Source organism: Cryptomeria japonica, chromosome 7 (genome assembly GCF_030272615.1).
Source record: "Cryptomeria japonica chromosome 7, Sugi_1.0, whole genome shotgun sequence".
In the NCBI taxonomy this organism is placed as follows: Eukaryota; Viridiplantae; Streptophyta; class Pinopsida; order Cupressales; family Cupressaceae; genus Cryptomeria; species Cryptomeria japonica.
In genome coordinates, this window is record NC_081411.1 from 413,347,150 (window position 1) to 413,359,471 (window position 12,322).

The window sequence follows — 12,322 nt, forward strand, 5'->3', positions numbered from 1 at the left end:
ATATGTTCTTATTTCTACTCTTTGACCATATTTTATGTGTGTGTGTAACACATATATGCATGTTCATATCAACAAATTTAAACCTATTAATACAAATCAATTTCCATGATAATGATAAAAAAATTCATTCTAGAACGTAGTTACTATCTATCCTTCCAATTTCGAAAAAACATTCTTGGATTTTTTTATTTTATTGGCAAGTCACTTTGTCGACTTAAGTGTAGGTCTTACTTTCACTTGAGACTTACCTACATGTTCAAAGATGTATAGAGGATCCAAAATCTACTATTAATCTGCATGGTGAAAATCTTACATAACTTGGTCCGGAATACTTGGATACAATAATTTCACATTATTATTCTACCTCTTAAAGCTCATGTTAAAATCTTTTAACCTTTTTCTCTCAACTAACAATAACTAGGATTGATAGAAACAAAAAATATTTCAATATTAGTCATTTCCTCTTCTCATTTTTATACTAATATAATAAGATTCCTTCATAATATAAAAGACATTACTTGATACGAATAAAAAAATGTTGTTATTTATGCTCTCTAACCCTAGATCCCAATGAATTTTGCCTACAACTAGCGAACTATATAAACAAAATACACCTAACCGCAAAGATATGCATCCAACCTGATCCTCTCTCCTCTTTCGTGTTTGCCACAAAGATTAGAAAAAAAAAGGAGGCAAAATAGATGTGAATGAATTACAGAGCACAAGTATCTTTAACACTCATTGCTATTTTAGCAAGCACTTATTTTTCTTTAGCACCATATGTGACACACCAAGGTATAAAGCACTAGGAGTTTTTTACAAACAATGCATGCACTGACTCAAATAAACACACACAAAAGGTTAGCCTAGCACCATACAAAATTATAGAGAATACTGTGGGAAATAGGGCTATAAAAACCACAAAGAAAGAGATGTGCCCTAGTGTAACATGAGATAACCAATACCTCATGATTGAACAACATGGGATGCATAAAAAACATGCCAAGAAAAACAAATAACCACAAGATCAACCCCCTATATTTGTTATTGCTAGCACACCATGATATGAAAGATCATGGCAATTAAGAAAACATAAAACATAGGTTCTTAAAAGACAAACAAGGATAAAATAGAATCAAAGCCAACACAAATTTCTTAGATATATTTTGCCAAGGAATGATTGACAGATGAATATTTGATAATGTTTGACTAGAGGAAGGATACATCTTGTGCAAACTGGTGATTGGATAAAGGACTGGTGAGATAACTTTAACAAAAAAAGAACCTGATATGATCATGATGATGAAGATGCTCATAGATACTTTTTGAAGAACCAATGAATGAGGTATGATATTGAGAACATAATAGACACATGCATATGAGCAAAAAACCAAGCCTGTACACAAGGCACATTTATACATGACAGACTAGAAACCTACATAGGAAAAAACTAGCACTATAAAACCTACACAACTCCCATGTACAAGAAAAATACAACCAAGAGACCATTGCACAAAATCCTGAAAGAGGAAAAGTGAGGAGATATGCATAGATGCAATCTATAGAGACAAATAACGAAGGATACTGTGCCAAGATAGGACTGAAAGGAGCAACAAAAGGAATATGGAATTGCCCACATACAACACCCGTTTTTCAGGTTTTAATCATATATACTTGCCTAAGGTAGGTTTCTAGGTTTTAATCATATATACATGCCCAAGGTAGTTTTCACCATAAGACGATTTTTTTTTATTGTTTTTCAATTTTTTTGTATTTTTTTATTATTTTGAATAGTACATTATCATGGATTATTCATAGAATTTCTCCAAATACAAGATTTTCAAGGGGTCATTGAGAAGCTCACCTTGTGGAGTGGATAGTTGATAGGTTCTTGAACCATATTTTTTTGTGACTACATATAGGCCTAACCATTTGACTTCAAATTTTCCTTTCTTTTCTCTGTCCTATTGATTCCTTGGGTTTTCTCTGAGCACTAGATCACTAACCTCAAATTCACAAGGATGAACTTTCTTCTGATATTTTTTTTTGAGTTTGGTTTGATATACTTGTAAGTGATCATATGCTTTCTAATTTTATTCATCAAGAAGATCTAGGTAACCTAGCCTTGCTACCCTATAATCTTCATCAGACACAAAATCTTTCAGGGATATGCATAAGAATGGTAACTCAACCTCAATTGGAAAGTCTTATTTTGCACCATATACAAGGGAGTATGAAGTAGCTCCAGTAGGAGTTTAGATACTATTGCAATGTGACCAAAAGGTGGGATTTAAATGGAGATTACAATTTTGACTAGTTTTCATTAACAACATTTTTGAGGATACGTCACAAGGTTTTATTGGTTGCCTCAACTTGGCCATTACCTTGTGGGTAATATGGGGTGGTCCAATGGTACTGGATATGAAATATGGAACAAAGATCATGCATTTGCTGGTTTTTGAATGGAGTTTTATTATCAGTAATGATGGTAGAAGGAACTCAATAGCAGTAAAGGATGCGATATAGGATAAATTTGAAAACTTGGAGACTAGTAGTTAAAGCAAGGCGAATGGATTTTGATGGGCTTGAAAAGCACTGAGAGGGGGGAGGGGGGGCTGAATCAGTGACACCAAAAATGAAACTACTTCAACTAATAACTGGTAGATGGACTTAACAAAGCTTTTAACTAGAATGCATATAATCCAAAATGATATAATAGCATTCACAATAAGTAACACATCCAACATAACACAAATATTTATATGTGGAAAACCCAAATAGGTAAAAACCACGGTGAGATGGAACTCACAAGTTAACTATCTACAGTAATAGATAACTGGCTAATTAAGGTCTAAAAAGTGCTCTGCTAAGAGAGAATTTGGTTAGAGTTCCCAAAGCTTGATTAGAAGCTCATACCTCGTTAAAGGTAATACCCTGTTAGGAGTAACCTCGCTGGAGGATTTAAGAATCCAAGTTAATGGATTAGCCTGCTAGAGGATTTATACATTGAAGCTTGTTAGAACTTACTTGGTTAGGGGATTTGATTCTACTGTAATTGTTAGAAAACAATAGGATTGGTTTGATTTGTTCTGAGTAGCACAATACTTGCTTGATCAGATCCTTGTAGATAATCTCAACACTTCTATACAACACACTCTTTATCTTAACACTTATAGCTCTTCAACATGAAAATCTTCCATTCTACATGCATACCAACATCATATTCATTCTTCAAATGATTTACTAAGGTGCAGTGTATCTAGTCAAGTGATCATAACTCATAACAAAAATTACCGCCAAAAGTTTGTTATTGAAATAACTCATCATGATCAATGCAACCCATCACAAAATTACCGAATACCGGTTGGAACAATCAATATCAGTTTGAGTTAAATATTATCCTCGAATCTTCTGTCATGATCTCCACTTGATCTCCATCTTGATCTCCATCTTGATCTCAATATTATCATAGCCATAGGTTGTGTCACATATACATACCGGTTGACACAAAGTACCAGTTAGAGATAACCACTAAGAATACCGGTTGACAGTGTAAACAGTTGAAGTTACACCGGTAGACAACATAATCATATGTGTGTGTGAGTGTTTCATCAATGACAACATATGATGAATACATTACAATCATCATCATGCCAACAATCTCCCCCTTTGGTATTGATGGCAACACTTAGAAATTTTTTCAGTAATACCGCTAAGTGTGCATACACAACAAATTTACACATGTACTCATGCTCCCCCTTAATGCATACATAATACAATTTTTTTTTTTCAAAAAGAACACATACATAGGTATTAGCAATTCTCATGAAAATAACTTTGTAGCTCTTCTTCAGTTGTGGCAAGGCATTTGACCATGATTCCAACACATTCTCAATGTACTTGTTTGTAGACATCAGCTGTGAACAAAATTCTTCCATGGAATCCAGTGTGCATGTTTCAGGGGTTGCAAGGATAGCTTCTGCATTGGAGTAGGCTCTCTGAAGTATGTCTACTTGTGATGTGAGAAGACTTTTGAGTTCCTTTAGAGACTAGAGTCTCTTTTCTTTCCCATGATCATAGATATCTAGCTGATTGTGTAAGTCATCTACAAATTTGTTAAAGACAACATGATAATCCTTAAGAGGAACATATCCATTGCATATCCATTCTAGTTCTTGCTCTATTTCTGTATACCTTTTTGTGATATCAGAATAAATGAATGTAACATTAGAGGTATAAGCAAGAAATTTTCCTCCTGTTTCAATAGCTTTACTTAACAAATCTTTGTTGTGTGATAGGGCCATCTTTCCACTATCAATATCCTTTGCCAGTTTTTCACCATACTTCTTCTTATGACTTTTTGCAGCATAAATTTGAGCTGCATCTTCCAGTGACTTCATGTGATCAGTTACATCGGCAACTAACTGAACAAGTTTGCTAATAGGTGTAGATAGATGTGCGGTAGATGTTTCTGGTAGCAAACCAGATAAAATATCTACTACAAACTGAATTGTCTCAGCTTCAATTCTTTTCTCTTTCAATCTCTTCTTATGCACCCTAGATTGCATAATAGTAGAAATCTTCATCATTTATGATGCACTCATATTGTCCACATCAATAGTTCCTAAAATACTCAAGGAATCATCATCATCCTCATCAATTTGCTTTTGCTTCGCCGGTTCAGAGGATACAACTTTAATGATTGCTTTCTCTGTATTCTCCTTCATTTCCTTTTTAGAGGACTGTGTGGCAACTTTTTTAGTAGGCACTGACTGAGTAATTTGAATGACCGGTGGAGATTGGGGTTTCTCCAGTTGTTCTGTGACCAGTGGATTGTCCACTTTTTGTTGAGTTGCTAGCTGATCAACTAACTTAACCCGTGAATCTGTAACATTTGGAGGCTCTATATCCAGTGCAGTAACATTTTCAGATATAACATCATCAATCACATGAATAGTGGTGTCATCCTTGACAGGATAGACCACATCCGCTTGAACAATTTCTTCTTCATCCATTTCCGGTCTGTTAACAGTAGCTTCTTCTACATTCTTAGAAGATAGTACAAGTTCTTCCATCCTTTTGATATTGAAGGCTATAAGATGGGTCTAAGTTTCAACAATTGACCTTTTTCCACTAAGAAGCTTCAATCTTCTTGCTTTAAACATAAACTGAGCTTTGTACCTTTCCACTAAAGTATTAATTGTATCTTTAGAAAGTTCAGGAAAATATTGTACAAATACTTCATCAATAATTTCTTTTTCAATCTTAACAACTTCAACCCATTTATTTAAAAGAATTGTATACAAAGAATTTGAAACATCCTTCTCAATATCATGAGGCAATATACTATAATGACACAATTGAGTGATTACCTGTTGAACAACTTCTTCTTTCTCATCTTCATTGAAGGAATCAAAATGTTCTTTAACATTTTCAAATCTATTTCTTCCCAATGTCTTCATTGTTCTTTCAAAATGACTCTCAGGTTTTAACTTAGATATATCAAGAGGTATAGTTGCCTTTAACACTTCCTTAACCTTCTTGGATACTCTGCCAGTTGTCTTTACCTTCTTTGGTTCTTCATCAGAATTAGTTCCCTCAGAGTCTAGTTGCAAAATTAATTTTTTGCCTCTCTTCTTTGTCTCCTTCTTTATATATACTTTAAGTTCTGGTTCCTTTTTAGTTTGGATACTCTGGGTTACCCTAGTATTATTTATTGCTGGAGATGCTTCTTCAAACTTATTTTTCTTTCCTTTCACATTTTTAATAGGAGCAGTACTGGTTTGTGCTGGTGCATCTTGGACTACCACAATGTCCAATTTTGCCTTCTTTTTGTCTTTAGGAGATGGCAACAGGTTATTAGCATATCCAACCAGTAAGTCATAATTAACTTCATAGCTCATGTCTTCCATCTCTTCTTTTCTAGGCTCAATTTCTTTCATCAAGCAAAAGTCAATGGTAACAGTAAATATTATATATTTTGCAAAATGTTTTACCACATCTTCTGGTAACCTCATTCTTAGGCTCATTTTCTTTTGAAACTCATTAAAATACTTATTCATTGCTACAAGGAAAGTATTTCTTACAACCTTAATGCTGTTTTTGATTTGTGCTATGACCGGTAGGTCTTTTGACCATTCAATGTATCCAATTCCTAGTAGAAAGCTCCGAAAAATAAAAGAATAATCCAATCAAAAACTGACCATATTTGAACTTTTGACCACTATCCTTTTTGATAGATTGTAAATTCAGAAACAATTGTCTCCTGATAGCTTCACAAAGATCATAATTTGCATTATCAATAATCATCTTGTGAGCAATATGAATTACTGCAGAGGGAACACTGTTAAGTTTGCTAGAGTAAAATACTCGGTAGCCTATCACCATTGCTTCTAGTTTTACTGCAGAGTCTCTAATATTGTTGATAGAAAAGGCACACTGATTAGATGTAGAACCGGTTAATGTAAAAACAGTCTCTTTAGAGATTCACCTTAACTCAGGTACTTCACTGATTAAGAAATAACCAGTTACAGCCTGAATGGCTTCCTTGGTAATTGTGTGAGTTCTCTCCAAATACATGTTCTCTCCATGAACTCTACTCAAAATAATTCTGATGTGTTCTTCCTTGAAATCTTCAAGAAAGTAGGCAGCATTATGAAAAACCTTTTAAAAAACCCCAGCATACTCTGATTGAATTTTGCCATTCTCATCACAGAGTGATTTCAACTGAGTATATATATATAGAGAGATCATAGATCTTCTATCTTGCAGTCAATGTAACTAGATAAATCACCTTTAACTAAAACTCCACTCGAAATTTCTGATAACACATTGTATGACACAATTTGTTTAGCAACTACAACTTCCATTGGCTTAGAAGTAATCATTAACCTCTCTACAGGTTTTGAAGATGGTGCCGTTACAGATGAACAAGACTTTGAAGCAATATTTTTAGAGAAATACCCTTTTTTATGCACGCTGCTTCGTTTCACCGGTAGTATGCTCAAGTAAACACCAACTCAACTTTCTGTAACCTTCAATTTAGCTTGATCACACAAATCACAAAGAAATTTGACAAATGATAGCAAATAATCTTTCTCAGCTCAGCAAGCGCTCCAATTTTCTCTCTCGAATGCGTTAGGGTAAAAATAACAAAGTAAAAACTTGTTTTTATCCTTTTTACCTACTGCATTAAATGCTCACCCGTTAGGGTTGCAAACCCTAATTTCACCGCTCAAGAAGTAAACCGGTTGATAACATATCAAGAAAATATTATCAAAATTTTAAACTCAAAGTTTTTTTACCACTCATTTATCTCAAGGGGTCCAGAGGTGGATTTACTGTTTAAGTTCCCCTTAGCCATATGACAAGGCTTAGTTCACCGGTGTAGGGTTCTCTTCACTAGGTGAAGGAACAATTTCCTCTATTGGTGAGTCATCATTCTTTTTCTTCCAAGTGCGGTTCAATTCCTCTTTTACTTCTTCAACACTTACTTTTTGTTTACCTTTCAGATCTTTTGCAGAATTGACTAGTTTGCTATTTCTGGATCTGCAGAATTTTGCTAAATGCCTTGGTTTGTTGCAGTGATAGCACACCATACCAGATGATCTCTAAGGTCCTGCATTTCCTCTTCCTATTCTTCTTCTACAATTCATAGCCACATGACCAAAGTTATTACAGATGGTGCAAATGATGTTTATTACCTTTTCCATCTCAAATGGACTAAATTGATTGCTGTGAGGTATTTGCCAGTTCATGTTTACCCGGTTGTCAAAATTCCTCATCCAGTTACCATGTGGTACAGGATTATTAGCTCCATATTTGCACTCAATAGATCTATGTCCATACATTCCACAAGTGAAGCAATGACCTTCAAACTTCTTAGATATGAATCTAGCATTAGTATTAAAACTTGTATTCCTGTTAGGTTTGTCTTTGCAAACATTAGCAGTATGACCAGGCTTATGGAAAACAAAACAAATAGGTTTATAGACCTTCTGTCGTGCCCAAACTTTTGGGCAAAAAACACAACTACAAATTTGTTTTGAATACTTACATGCAACCCATGCTTAAATGGTTGTGACAACTAAACAAGTTGTTCCAAATGTAAACTTAAGTGATATTAAGAAGAGTTTCTAAAGAGTGATGAATGATAATTTAACTAGAGGCCTTAGGTTTCGATAAAACTCATTAACAATAGAATTGGAATATTACTTACGTAACAATTACGACAACTCCTATCATCAAGCGAGACAAATTAATTTTATAAGGACAATAATAAATCCACTCAAATGTCCCTTTCATTTAAGACGCGTCTTATAATACTTAAAATAGCCCAACTCCTACTAAATTGACATTGATACAATTACTTAAATCAATGTCATTTATTTATCTAATATCAAGTTCCCTCCATCATTGATATTATATTCTTCATTTAAAACTTAATTAAACCTTGCTTTTATTAATTCAACATTAATACAAATTCAATGTATTAATATCATCTAATTGGATAAAATTAAAGTGCCGAGCATTATTATGATAATTAAATTATCTGATAAAAGGCTCCACTTGGGTTAACGAGGTTCGTAAGATTTAGTCCATTAATTTATTTTAGAGAAAATATATTACGCCACTACAATATCCTCTTAAATTAAATATTTAATAAACTATATTACATTATTCTGTTTAATTATAAAAATTAGTAGAATTTCTAAAAAATATCTATTCAACTTAAATCAAGTCGTAATATGTTAATCCTACAAATATTAATATTTAATATTCAACCTATGCATTACCTCTAGGTTTAAAATTAAATCAATAAACTTTATAACATTTCCATCAATAAACCCCTTTTAATAAAATTACTCGAAAAGAGTATATTACTTCTATACTAACAATTTCCCAAATTTAATAATTATTAATTTTCAATGAAAGACAACTAAAAATACATCTTAAACTAAATTCTAATCACCATACTTATTTAGACTTTTCAATAACAAATTTTTCTTAAAATATATTTACCCAAATATGATAATAATAATGCTATAAAATAATTCATTACATTCTCCATTAAATCTCCAAACTAACCTATTAAACTAAATAATAACTAAACTAAATGTATATTTCCATTTCAAATTTTTTAGGAATATTTTCCCTCCTCTCACATTATTTTATAATAATACATTTTTAAAACCCTAACTAGGGTTTGCTTTATTCTTTTATTATTAAAACTATAAACTCTCATCAAAATCTCCTTTCTATCCATTGCCTTTACCCTAACCCGAAATTGGGTTAGGGTTTTTTTTTTTTGATGAGTGTGTATGCAGGGTATATGGCGGCAGAGGAGGCCGATGGAGGAAGCCATGGTGGGGGGGCAGGGCGAAGTTGGCTTGCAACACGGTGGAGGCCGACGTGCACCACTGTGGATACCCACAATGGCAGACGCCGCGCCACCCACTATGGATACCCACAGTGACGAACTTCGGCACCGCCCACGTTGGATACCCACAGTGGTGGACTCAGTGCCGCCCACTGTGGCTATCCACAGTGGGGTCGAGTCTGCTATGGTAATATATATTTTTTTCATTTTTCTTTTGCAACATCTTAAACATATTTTTTTTATATATATATATATATATATATATATATATATATATATATATATATATATATATATATATATATATATATATATATATAAACATTTATATTTATATTTATGAAAAAAGGACTGTATTCTCTTTTTTATTTTATTTTAATATGCAGCATTAAAATAATGACAGTAAATAGAACATGTTACATATTCCAAATAGCTTATTTCTTCAATACAAATGAACATCAATCTATTTAGCAAATGTTGGATTTATCTTATTTAGCCTCTTTCTTTTCTTTTCTAATATGCAGAATATAATACTATAATATTGACTGTCATTAAACCTAAAGGTGATATATATTTCTTTTCTTGAGTATAAGGCATTAAGACAAATAGGTGTTTACATTAGTTTTTTGTTTTAAATACAAGCATCTAAAACCATCTACATTTTCCTTTGTTAAATCTAAAAAATAATACTTAGATCTCTCCCCTATACTAAATCTAAAATTTTAAATCATATAAAAGTAGATTATTTAAAACTAACAGTTTTAAATAAATGTATCCCTTTCCATATTAAATTTCTAATAGTTAACTTTAGAGATAGACTATTAAATCTAGATTTATTTTCTGCAATAATAAAGAAGAGAAAAATGACAGAATTAAATAAATTACAACAACAACATAATAGCCTAAACTTCATTTAAAACTATATCATCAAGCTAAATGCAACATTTAATGTTCATACTAAAATCTGTTTACCTATATTTACATTTGGAACTAAATAAATAGGACTACCAATTTATTTTTATCTTCCTAACATTTCTACTTTTCTATTTCCTAATATTTCCATTTTACTTTCCGCATTTTTTTTTGTATAAATTACAAAGATAAATAGATGACAGATTTGAATATATGATAGATTTCAAATAAATGACAGATTTCAGATAATTAACAGATTTCGAATAAATGATAGATTTTAGATAATTAACAGATTTCGAATAAATGACAGATTTCAGATAAAAGACAACAACATTAACTTTACAAAATTTATTCAAATGCTTTCTCCTTACTAAAAGAAAATCAACATCTTTAGTAAATACACTACATTACATGGTAAGCCTTCTTGAATAGTACATTTCTTTTTAAAAGTAAATACAACATAAAGCTCTCCTCTTTCATTTCTGTAACTGAAGTACAATATCTTAATCCCTATTCTTTTTCTGCAACTAAAATAGAATCAACAACTCCTAGCTTTCCTTTTTCTTCTTTTCCAAGCAAATCTGCATACAAAATCTTAAGGCTGTGACCATGGAGAGTTCACCTCCCAGCCTAGGCTTACTAGAAGCCACCCTCGAGCTTGGAGGATCAAGACCTAGATGGGTTACACTCAACCAATACAAAAAAAAGCAAGGAAAAGCTCACAACAAACACATTCCCATTCCAAGGTTGAACTTCACCACATAATGTGATGTTTACATGGGTGGAAGTGGACCAAGTACCTTGAGAAGAACTGCAAGATAGTAGATCACCAGCCAACTCATGGCAACCAAGAACACAACATAAGTCCAACAAGATAGTAGTTCACAAGCCATCTCATGGCAACCAAGAACACATCACAAGTCCATCTTGACCCAACGTCCTTATGACCCCCAAGGCATACATGCCATAATTTCTCCCCTTATGACCCCCAAATGCATAAACAAAACTATGCAGCAAGGGTCACATAAACAAACCCTTGAGATCACTCTCTTGAAGAGAGCCTCTCACTCAAGGCTGTCAAACAGCTTCCACCCCCAAGACCATTTTGCCCTCCCAAGGGTAAGATGGCCTTGGATACTCCCAAAACACAGAAAATGCATAACAAAATGGGAGAAAAATCACATAAATTTTTTCATAAATAAAATACAAGGGAAAGAACATCTACATTCAAACAATCTTTTAAAAACAAAGTTTCAACATGCGAAGTAAGGAATGACCCAACCTTGAATCTACCCAAGGGTTCACTAGGGATAGCTTGGAGAAGAGCAGCCCAATTCCTCCATTCTTTTCTACAACACTTAACCAAAATTCTATTCCAACTGGTTTCAAAACTGCAAGATCTCATCTCCAAAGATGGAGAGTGGGTGATTGACTCACTAAGCCTCAATCTCTTGCCTAAGAAGTCTTCTCCCTCTCTTTCCAACCTCTTGGATAGAGTGAGAGGCCCCCATTGGTTGGTCTTCCCTAGGTCTTACACACTCCCTAACCAAGGCACCTTAAGAAGAGGAATGTAATGGGGAAGAGGAATGACACATACCAAGAAGGTTATCTACCCAAGGATGGCACTCCTAATGATGAAATTCGGTCATCTAGGAAAACCCACTTTTTTGGGAGGTTAAACAAGTCCTAGGGGAAGGACACATAGCCAAATTTGGCCTTCACCCATAGGTACCCCATGAGGCCCAATAAAAATGCTCTAAAAATGACTCTAGGAGTTGGTTTAACCCTTTGAAAGTCCACCTAATTTTACCTACGGGTCAGCTCTGAGTTGACCCTCCTAATGGCTCACTATCCTAGATTTCTTAGAACCTTCAAGGATAATTTGGTAATATAACAATAAAACAAAAATTAAATCTCTCAAAAAGGTGACATGACAATTGCCAACACAACATACAACATATGTGTCAAGTGACACTACAAAAGAATTCTACATCACTAATACACACATGGCAATTGTCTTTTGTATGATTT